The following is an 11,463-nucleotide window of genomic DNA, read 5'->3' on the forward strand; positions in this document are numbered from 1 at the left end:
TTAATTAATCTACAAATTCACAATGCCAACAGCACTCTTCAATATTTAATTAAATTGAGGTGAGAGACAAGAAGAATGTGCAATATCTTTTTGTACAAGATATGCTCGATTGCTGCCTGCGATTTTTCCATCTCACTAGAAAACGTGAGTTTAGAAATCGTACGTTCACATTGATCGAAAAATTAATTATTCAATTAAGAAATGATTTGTATGGTAATCCAGCCTATCATTTTCTGCAATAGCAGCCACGTACCAATGCATCCAAATTGACAATTGAAAAATCAGCTTCAAAGCTAAATTTTTTATTTTTCAAATTGGATTCGGCCAAAATGCACATGTCATCGATCGCCCTACTTTTCAAGACAAACGCCAACCAATTCTTGCTTCAATTCCAAAACTTTCCACCCAATTATGATTAGCTTATCGATCAGCCAATGCAATCAGCAAACCCGTGTCTCTAAATGTGCTAAGAACGCGTTTTTTTTTTTTTTTTTCTTCAAGTATAATGTTAAAAATTACATTTTTATCTTATAATTATTCTCTTACCTTCCCTTTTTTCTCGAACTGCAACACCACTCCACTCACCTCTCTGAGGTACCCAATTATCTCTTCTTTCTTTTTTTATAATGTTTTTGATTTGTTGATGATAGTATTTGGTGTTGTCTAATATCATGATTTTGTTCAACTGAAGATTATATTATGACATTATAGTCATATGCGTGTGGGTGTTGTGTATAATATAAAAAATCAATTAATGGTGTACTGTTGCTGTCTTTCATTGGGCTACGTAGCTGTAATTTATTCTAGTTGTCTATTTTTATAAATTATTTTAATGTGCACCATATTGCCTTGTAAGAGGGTTTTTTGGCTTCTACTTAAGAGCTAAGCAATCCAGTTTGCATATAGCGCGACAAGGACATAAATTTCTTACAAATTAAATTGGAAGTATTCCTACACTTCAGTCTCTATAAAATGATACGTGTCCTTTAAGAATATAAGAATTACATGTTTTCTTGTTAATAGCACGTGTTTCTCACATACTTTCTTATTAAATGCTATTAGTCGTAGAAGTTTCTATGACCCAATTTTAAAAATTGTATGCATAATTACCGGTGATGGTATATGCAATGCACCTACTCTTGAGAACAAATGGCAAATGGATCCTTTGAATTCCAAAACTTCCCACGTAAGTATGATTAGTTGAGCGACTGCAATTGGCAAACTCATCTAGATGTGCCAAGTTGTTCTTTTGAACAAAGTAAGCAAAGAAGAATTTTAAATTCTTACCCAAAAAATAATAATAATTATAAAAAAAGTAAATTTTGTCTTCTTTTATTTATTTTAAATAAGAATTTTCCCGTTGTCCAAAAGAACACGATAATGATAGTTTAATCACGTTAAAAATAAAGTAATGGTCGGCCTTAGCATTGTCCAAGAATAGAGTGAGATCGGTGTTAGCAGTATCCGAGGTACACAAATCTATTCTCAGACAAACCAAAACGTTCTCGAATCCCATTGGGCAATCCAAAATTTGTACAATATTTTGTCACATGGGCGCTGCATTGAATAACACGGCAAAACGACGTCGCCAGTTGAGTTTTTCCCCAGGCTCACCCTCCCGCCTTGGAAGATACAAGTGACATACAACCGTTTTATCTGTCGTCTGTTGTCTGTTTGGACTTCCTATGTTAACTCTTTTTCTTAAACCAACTTCTGGTTATTACCGAAGGATCAAAAATTAAAATAATAATAATAATTTACCCTTTAATTAATACGAGTTTGGGCGCAAAGTTACTTAACATGACCCATCATTATTCTTCGGTTTATTTATTAAAACAAAACTTATTTATTTATTTATTTTTAAATAATGCTAACGTGGCATATAAGACACGAAAGTTAAGTAAATTTAATTTAGCATATAATTACAATATTTCCTATTATTATTATTATTATTATATAAGTTTTTTTTTTTTAGTAAGATATAATTATATAAGTTAAGTAAATATTATTATCACCCTAAATTATAAGGTCATTTGTTTGTTGTCAACGTGTTTTGAGGGATGTTTTTGTTTTTTATTTCAAAAAGTATTTTGATGTCATAGAAAGATGAAAACTTTCTCTCTTTTTTTTGTGATTTTATAATTTATAAAATGACCTCATAATTTAGAATAGTTTAATCTGATAAGCCCTTGGATTTTCTAGCAATTTGGGTTGGCCAAAGCATTGCTGGAACAGCTCAGCCAGAGATGATGACTATAAATACTGAGGAAGCAGGCTTTTCCTTCTTACGAAGCAGTTTAAAAAACGTGCACTGTTTTGGCGGTTTTTCATGGGATTTTATTGGTTACGTTTCCAAGTAAGTTTTTATTATATTTATTTTCTTATTGCCAATCTTCAATCTTTTGCAGGAAAATCATCTTCTTTTTCTTTCTCAAGATCACTTCATGTTCTTCACTCCTTCTTGACTTTTATCACGTTGATTCTATATATCAGTTGCCGTAGCTTGTTTCTTGGAGCATTACAAAATGGGATTTCTCAGCACTTTGTTGGGAATTCTTGGTTTTGGCATTGGGATTCTTTTTGGGCTCTTGGTGGGGTTCTTCCTCTTCATCTACTCTGAACCCAAAGATGTGGAGGTAATATATATATTAGCTACTTATTTAGTTTTTGTTATGAACATATAATAAATAAAGCATTTAAATCCACTGGCTTTATTTTTATGATCGAAGAATCTGCAGCGAACTTATTAATCTCTCTTTGATGTTTTACTTGCTCATGAAGTTTAATGAACTGGGTTTTTCTACTTGGATCAATTTATTCTAAAATCTCTGATTCTATGAATTACTGCTTGTATTGCAAATAGTGGGAAAATCCAAATTGGGCCCGCCAATTAGCCTTTGTTAGGACATCTTTTTTTTTTTTCGTGGTTTGGGGTGAATTCCCGATTTTTCAAGATATTCAGTTGATAATGGGCCATATTCATAATTTCGTACTAAGCATTGAATTTTTGGAGTCAATATATTTGAATTTGAATCTTCTACTTTGTAATGATCGTTCGTTTCCTTGTTTTTTTTAATCTTTTGTCTGAAAAGTAGTTTTAGAGTGGTATTTTGTTCAAATCTGATTGGAGGATCACTATGCATTGCGTGGTTTTTTCTTGACCTTCTAGTCCTATGTGTTAAATTAATAGTCAAGGAAATATCTTTGAAATTGTTTATGCTGCTGTCAGATCAGTCAAACGGTTGATTGATTATGGTTGATCGGATAATTCATATGGCTCTTGGTGGAGACAAAAGATCCTCATGAAAAGTACAAAAATTGTGCCTCATTGGAACCCCTAATTTCAATTCTTTGATGAAACTTTAATAACACATAAAAACAAATATTAAAAAACCCAGATGTAAATTACATTAATCTGTCTGTTTACAGTGCATTTGATTTTCTCAATGAAGTGAAATGATTCCATTTTGTGTTTCATTTCTCTTGAAGGCAAGAAATAGGAACCATCTATATTGTAGATGAACTAGAAATGTCGTCATTCTGTGAAAGCTCAGTGATGAGCATGTGAATGCAATGGAGACTGTTCCATTTTGAGAAAATGAGAAACAAGATAAACCCATTTTGAACTTCTATCTATATATTCGCTTGAAGTAATGGCACCAACTCCCTTCTTTCTTTCTTTCTTTCTTTTTTTTCAATAACTCATGTTACTTAAATGTTGCAGGATCCAGTTATCAGGCCACTTCATGAGTTAGATTCAAGTGCTTTGCAAGAAATTCTTCCTGAAATTCCTCTATGGGTGAAGAGCCCTGATTATGATCGAGTTAGTACTGCCTTACAGTCTTAGAAATCCTATTCTTCTCTCTGCTGTTTCTCTTAAAATCAAATAAATTTCATTGTGTTGATTGTATATACACAACTGTGCTGCAGGTAGACTGGTTAAATAAGTTTATCTCTGATATGTGGCCTTATCTTGATAAGGTAATGTCCTCCCTCATAATCTGTTTAACTTTTTGTTAGAGCCTGTGACTGAGTGATTTTTAATGTCTAGGCTATTTGCAGTATGATTAGGAGCATGGCACAACCTATATTTGCAGACTACATTGGGAAATATCAGATTAAAGCTATTGATTTTAAGACTCTTAGTCTTGGAACTCTTCCTCCTGTAATATATGGTGAGAAAATTCCACAATTAAATAGTTATATGCATTGTACATGATTAAAATAGTTGTTTTATTGTTCATTTTGATTCATTTTACGACTTTTGTAGGTCTTAAAGTGTTTGAGACAAATGAGAAGGAACTGGTCATGGAACCGGCACTCAGATGGGTTGGCAATCCCAATATAGTTTTGGGATTAAAACTATTATCTCTACAAATTACAGTTCAGGTCAGAAGAGCCTAAAGACACAATTCTCAACAGAGAAATGTATGTTTGTGTGTGTTTTTGTTGTTGTTTTTCAGAAGTTTGACTATGATTCTTTCAGTTGGTGGATTTACAAATATTTGCTGCACCACGGATAGCTTTGAAGCCTCTTGTCCCTACCTTTCCATGTTTTGCAAGCATTGTGGTATCTTTGATGGAGAAGGTAAGTGGAACACTTAGGACATTGAGTTTTTCATCCAAAGGTGAATAGATATTATTGCTTTTTACTTGAGGTGAAATGATTAGAATTGTTCTGGTATGACGATTTTTCTTTATTATCTGCAGCCTCATGTAGATTTTGGAATGAAGATATTGGGAGGGGACGTAATGTCCATACCTGGCCTCTATAGATTTGTTCAGGTGCTGCACTAGTAAGTCTCCTACCAGTAGTAGTTGATTTTTGATATAATTGTCTGAAATTGGATCTAAATTGCCCAACTATTCTTGCAGGAAACTATTAAGAAACAAATTGCAAGCCTCTATCTCTGGCCCAATAGTCTTGAAATTCCTGTTCTTGATGCTTCAACGTGAGTTTATAGAGATGACAAAGTATGCTTGATTACATTCAGTCATTTAATATATTGTGTTCATTCAGAAAACATATACTTTTGAAATTTAATAAATCTTGGTTGAGTGTTTAGTCACCATCATGTTTGTCAAAATGTCTTTCAATGACCTGCTTCTTGTTCTAAGTGAGAAAAAGTAGAAGTAACAGTAACAATTTATCCTTAATCTTTCTTTTCTGATAATTTTGTTTTGTCTTTCAATAGAGTGGCAATAAAGAAGCCTGTGGGGATCCTACATGTGAACGTTATTCGAGCACGAAAACTCTTGAAGATGGACATAGTGGGAACATCTGATCCTTATGTCAAACTCAGCTTGACTGGAGACAGCCTTCCTGCAAAGAAAACCACTATCAAGAAGAACAACTTGAATCCTGAGTGGCATGAGAAGTTCAAGCTTATTGTGAAGGACCCCCAGACTCAAGTTCTTCGATTTGAAGTCTATGACTGGGACAAGGTTTTGCCATGTTTCTATGTTCAATTGCTTAGAAAATGGGGGGGTGGGGGGGAGTTGAGCCTAGTTGAGCTTTGCATTGACGATGAGGATTCAGGTTCAGACTTCAAATCTTTTTTCTTCGTTCTTTGTGTTCTTCGCAGGTTGGCGGACACGACGTACTGGGAATGCAGTTAGTTCCCCTGAAACTGCTTACAACCTATGAGACAAAGGAATTGAAGCTTGAATTGCTCAAGAACACAAACAATAATAGTCCTCAAAACCATAAGAAGAGGGGGCACATTGAGGTGGAGCTGACTTTTGTTCCTTTCAAAGAAGACAGTTCTAAGTTTAGTGAGACATTGGATAGATATGAGAGAAAGGAAAGTGGAGTTAGTAGGGCATCTGACAATGAAGTAGAGGCTGGAGCAGGCTTACTTTCTGTTATTGTCCAAGGAGCAGAGGATGTAGAGGGGGAGCGCCACAATAATCCTTATGCCTTGGTCCTCTTTAGAGGAGAAAGGAAGAAAACAAAGGTGAGATTTTGCAAGTTGTGTCTAGATAGATACCTAGTCATTGTCCAAGTTCTTGTAACCACATTTTCTGCAGTTATTTGAATCAACTGCTGCATGTTTTGAATTTGGTTTGTTTAGATGATGAGAAGAACTCGTGACCCTATTTGGGATGAAGAATTCCAGTTTATGCTGGAGGAGCCTCCTCTGCATGAGAAGATCCATGTTGAGGTTATGAGCAAGCGAAGAGGCATCAGTTTTCTGTCAAAGGTATCATCAAAACATCTTTTTTTCAGGTCTTTCTGCAGAAGTTTTTTCCAACATTAAAATTATGTATCTTCATTGTATAGGAATCCTTGGGACATGTGGAGATTAACCTTAATGATGTTGTGCACAATGGGCGCATCAATGAGAAGTACCATCTAATCAATTCCAAGAATGGTGTGATACATGTTGAGATAGGGTGGAGGACAATTTGAGACTCAGGACAAGAGCATCACGTGTTTTAGCTTCTTGTCTTTTGTCTCAACTGAGTGTGAAATTGTGTTACAGCATACAAGACTACTATTTTTGCTCTTATAATGAAAGTTCATGCGTTCGGCACTGCAATTTTGCAGTCTAAGAGTAAGATTTTGAACCAAATCGCAGAAAATGTCGTTTGAATGTGCGTTTTAACTTCTTGTCTTTTGTCTCAACCGAGTGTGAAATTGTATTACAGCATGCAGGACTGCTATTTTTTGCTCTTATAATGAAAGTTCATGCATTTGGCACTGCAATTTTGCAGTCTAAAAGTAAGATTTTGAACCAAATCGTAGAAAATGTCGTTAGAGTGTGCGTTTTTTTTAAAAACGAGTTGAGTAAGTCGAGTTTCTACATTTAGCTAATTTAACAAGTCTGTCTAATATTATGTTCAAGATTGACTCATTTATTAAACGAATTTGAATCAAATTCACACGAGCGGGGGGTTGTCGAACTTATTCATTTACAACCCTAAGTATTTGTGATCTTCATATGAGTGATCCACAATGTATCCTTGAAAGAAGTTAAATGGTGGACACCTTGTGATTTTCTTGGGCCACATTACAAGCAGACTGGCTAAGGCCCAAGGAGAGAAAACTATAAGCTAGCAAATATGTGAATTTGGATCAATTTGATAGTATGAAATTCAATCAAAATCCACTTGTATGATGGAATTTACTGAGTATATTTTTAAGTATGATATTTTTCTGAGTATATTTCTCATAATTCAATCCAAAACCCTTGATCAATCATCGAAGAAACTGTTTGTACAAACTTTTTTAGATATTAAAAAGGGAAAAAAAAAAAAAAAAAAAGCAAGAAAGAGACTTGCACGTACATAATGTCGGGACATGATATTAAACATATGACCCCACTGGATGAATGGATTAGGTCTACTTACCCATAATCAACAAAGTGATGAGAGTAATGCTATATTATATACAATACGAATATTTCATAATTATCTTATTATGTTAGTGTGATAGTTCAAATTCAATTTAATTTTTTTTTAATAATTGTTGATTCAATAGTAAATTGACACTGTCACGCCATCATAATAAAATAATGGTGGAATATTTGTTGTGTGTCGCACCTCACTGCAAGCAGCTATAGCAGATATGTTTAGAGATTGGAAGCCCATTCTGGGTATATACTTCTTTCAACTTAATTTATAAAAATGATATGTGTTTTTTAGCATATGAGAAATGTATGTTTTTTAATAGTATTTGAGATATACATGTTTTTTTTAATAAAATTTATTTCAACTTTGTTTCTACTATTAAAACATGTGATTTTTCACATGCTTAAGGGATACGTATTATTTTTATAGATTGGGTTGGACAAAGTTTCTTCAACTCATTTTGAAAAGAAAAAAAAATGGTTAATTACCTTTTCAGTAACTAAGTTTTCACGTTTTTATTTTTTCTCACCTAGATTTTAATTTGTATCACATATGATATCTGACTTATAGGTAAATACCAATTTAATACCTGCGTTACCATTTCGTCAACCAAACTAATGGACTATCAGGAGTGGTTTCGGCAGCACCTCCACCCCAATGGCCCAAAAAAGTGGCCGAAATCACTCCCAAAAGAATTTGTGGATGGCCAAGAATTGCCTACCCTATTTAAAATGCATATAAAAATTATAAGCTCTAAAAAAAGATATTAGCTTTAATAGACCGAGTAATTCCTCCTACACATACATAATATTTTTTTTTTAAGCAAAGCAAAAGTAGGAAAGAGAGATTAGAGATCAGTTGCATATACACAAAATTGGATATGATGTTAATGAAACATATCACATATGGACCCCACTGGACGCATGGATTAGGTTTGACTTGCCGATGATGGATGCATGTGACATCATAATTAACAAAAGCTACTGTCTACTTATTTGTTGGATATGCATGGTTTAAAGTGCTTCAAACATCTTTAATTTGCACGAATATTGTGAAAATAATGCTACAACTTTTTCATTATATATATATATATATATAATGTTCTTGGGATAATCTCTATCTCCACCAAGATTGATTCTCTACACACTATCTTCAAACAAGTTTTTTTGTTTTGTTTTTTTCTTTTCATTGTGCATGCCCCCATTCAAAAAATAGACCACCAATGTTCATTTAGAAACCCTAATAACTCATAAGATCATATTGATGCTTTTTTTTTTTTTTTTTTTAAATAAAAATAAAAAATAAAAAATATTGGTTTAAAAGGGAGAGGGGGGTAATTAATTAATTAATTAATGGAGTACAGTGAGATGCAAGTGCAAGACATCCCATCCCCCTTGAGTGGGGGGCACCATAAGAGGAGAGGTTCCCTTAGCCATTAAAAAAAAGGAAAGCAGGCAGCTTTCTCGTTGACTTGCCCCAGAAAGTCTGGCAAATTTAGAGGTGGTAAAGGGAATCCTATCCCCTGTCCACAAAGGTTTTTCATCAGGATTCTTTTGTTAATGGATCTCCACTCATTGCAACCAAGAACCCCTTATTTCCCTCTCTCTCTCTCTCTCTCTCAAGTTGTGTGAGGCATGTGTTCTCTCAAAAGGAGTCAGTGTATTTTTTTTTTTTTTTTTTTTTTTTGGGGGTGGGGGAGAGGAATAACTTTTGCATTCAAAAAGACACAGCATTTTCTTTTAAAAGGTTGTCTTTTGAAGGGAGTAAAGTGGGATTAGGGGGAACTCCACTTAGAGGGAGGGACTAGGAGACCTCATTAGGATCATACAACAACATATCTCATGCCACTGTCTCTACACATGTACATGTAGGGCTTAAGGGCTCCATCTCTCAACCCTCAAGTCATTCTCTATTCTCATTTCAAATGGAGATTTATCACAAATTCTTCCACTCAAAAAACCTCTCCCATTTTTTCAAACTTTCAAGATTTCCTCTCTCACAGTATCTCATTGGATAGAGCTTGAGGATTCCTACTGAACAATTAGTGCCCCAACATGTGCTCTAGAATCCTCTTTTTTTATGCGTAATAAGTCATATTCGCGTGTCAAGTCACGGGTAATTATTTTAAGTAAACGAGTCAGACCCATCAACTTTAATTTGTTAATTTCATATTAAATTCTCAAGTTGAATAAAAAATTGTTAACCTTTATATTCTAATAAAACTATTTTGTTGAAGACGATGGACGTGGAGGAGGTCTGACGTTTTGTGGACTCCTCCTATTGGTTAGGTTATGAAAAATTCAAATAGAAGGGTAAAGTTGAAAATTCAGAAGTTGGAGATTGTTGACAATTGCAGGCCAATGTTGCGGCCGGCAATGGCGGTGGCGGTCCGTGGACCAATCGTTTGTCTGATTAGAATAGACTATAGAGCACTAGACCCGCAGCTAGTTTTTAAATTGAGAGCAGGAATATTGGAAACTTCTCCAATGAGAAAATAGGAATTCGTATTTCTTTACTCGATATTATGAGTTGAACGCATCGTTTTAGGTGGAATTGGAAAATTCAACGTTTTGTTTTTTTTGGGAGATTTTTCCAAATTAATATTTAATAATAATAACTAGGGAGCCTAGCTACCTACTTTGTCTTTTCATGCTCCAAATTCCCATTTATTCGGATTGGGTCCATCAATTTGCTGCCCAAGTCTCGGCTTAACTTCTCGTGAGATAGTTTATAAGAGATTTATCTCATTAAATAAATTTTAAATTGTTCAATTATTTATATATTAAAAGAATACATAACATTTCTTATTATTTATTTAAGCGAGTTTTAATGTTTTATGTAGCTCTTTCACATGTGTTATTTAAATTGCTTTAGGCAGTAAATTGTTGAAAATCATTATCCCGCATTATTTTTTTTGTTGGTAAAGTCCACTTAACCCTTTCAAACTATCACTCCAATAACAATCTATCTCTCAAACTATCAATTATGATATTTTATTTCCCAAACTATCAAAACAATGACAATATACCCCAAATGCTATTAAAATGATGAAATTACCCCTATAAAAATTTTAATAAGACAAAAATACCCTTAAAATTTTGAAAAAATAAAAAATAAATTTTAGTATTTTATTTTTGTTTTAGTTAGGGTAATTTTATCATTTTGCTAAAATTGAGGGTATATTGTCATTGTTTTGGTAGTTTGGAGGGTAAATTGTCGCAATTGATAATTTAGGGGATATATTGTCACTAGGGTAGTAGTTTGAGTAGGTTAAGTGGACTTTAAGCTATTTTTTTTTTTTTTTTATAGCATAAGAAAGAAAGAAAAATATACATGGTTATGTAGCTTTTCCATGGGTTATAGTGTTTGTTAGCAAAAAGGAATTAAAAAAATGAAGATATATCTTAAGGGGCCGTTTGGTTTAATAGTTTTAAAATGTACTATTTGAAACAATAATAACTTTAAAACATAATTAATAAAAATATGATTTTTAAACAAATGTATTTAAGTATTTGGTAAAATTTACGGTTTGAAAAAAAAAAAAGAAGTTAATTAGATTACCTTTAAAATTGTATGCTTTTCAAACCGAATCTTGTCTACTACGTGAAAATGTGATATTTTTTTTTTAATGTTTTCAAATAGCTAATTTTTTTGAAACGCACTTCCAAACAGAACTATTTATTTATATGATTTTGCTTAAAGGTACGCGTTTGGCCTACAAAATTGTCTAAAAATGAGTTTTGAATTTTTTTTTTTTTGGAAAAAAAAAATGAATAAAATTGTTTTGCAATAGTTTTAAGGTTGAATAAATAAATAGAAAATGAAGGAGATGGTTGCCAAACCGGCCATTATGAATCATAGGAAACGCCAAAAGGCAATTTTATTAAATAAATTGAAAAATAAAGATTAGATGGGCAATGACGAAAGAGGAATGGGGATGTAGGATTAATGTCAACAGGTTGACATGGGAAGCACAATACGGCTACTGTGATGATGTGCACGTGTGGCATACTTATCATCATCTCATGTGGGTGGAAAGAAATTGGCATCATCATCATTAAGAAAATCCCACCATTTGACTCATGCCCAACAATGATTCATCATCATGCA

At 33.4% G+C, this 11,463-nt stretch overlaps 1 pseudogene; it reads left to right on the plus strand.

The window, feature by feature from the left end:
* Positions 1-2,525: 2,525 nt before the first annotated feature.
* On the plus strand, positions 2,526-6,619 carry LOC132188171 (synaptotagmin-3-like; annotated as a pseudogene).
* The last annotated feature ends 4,844 nt before the right edge of the window (positions 6,620-11,463 follow it).

The sequence above is a fragment of the Corylus avellana genome, chromosome ca7, assembly GCF_901000735.1.
Source record: "Corylus avellana chromosome ca7, CavTom2PMs-1.0".
Taxonomy (NCBI): Eukaryota; Viridiplantae; Streptophyta; class Magnoliopsida; order Fagales; family Betulaceae; genus Corylus; species Corylus avellana.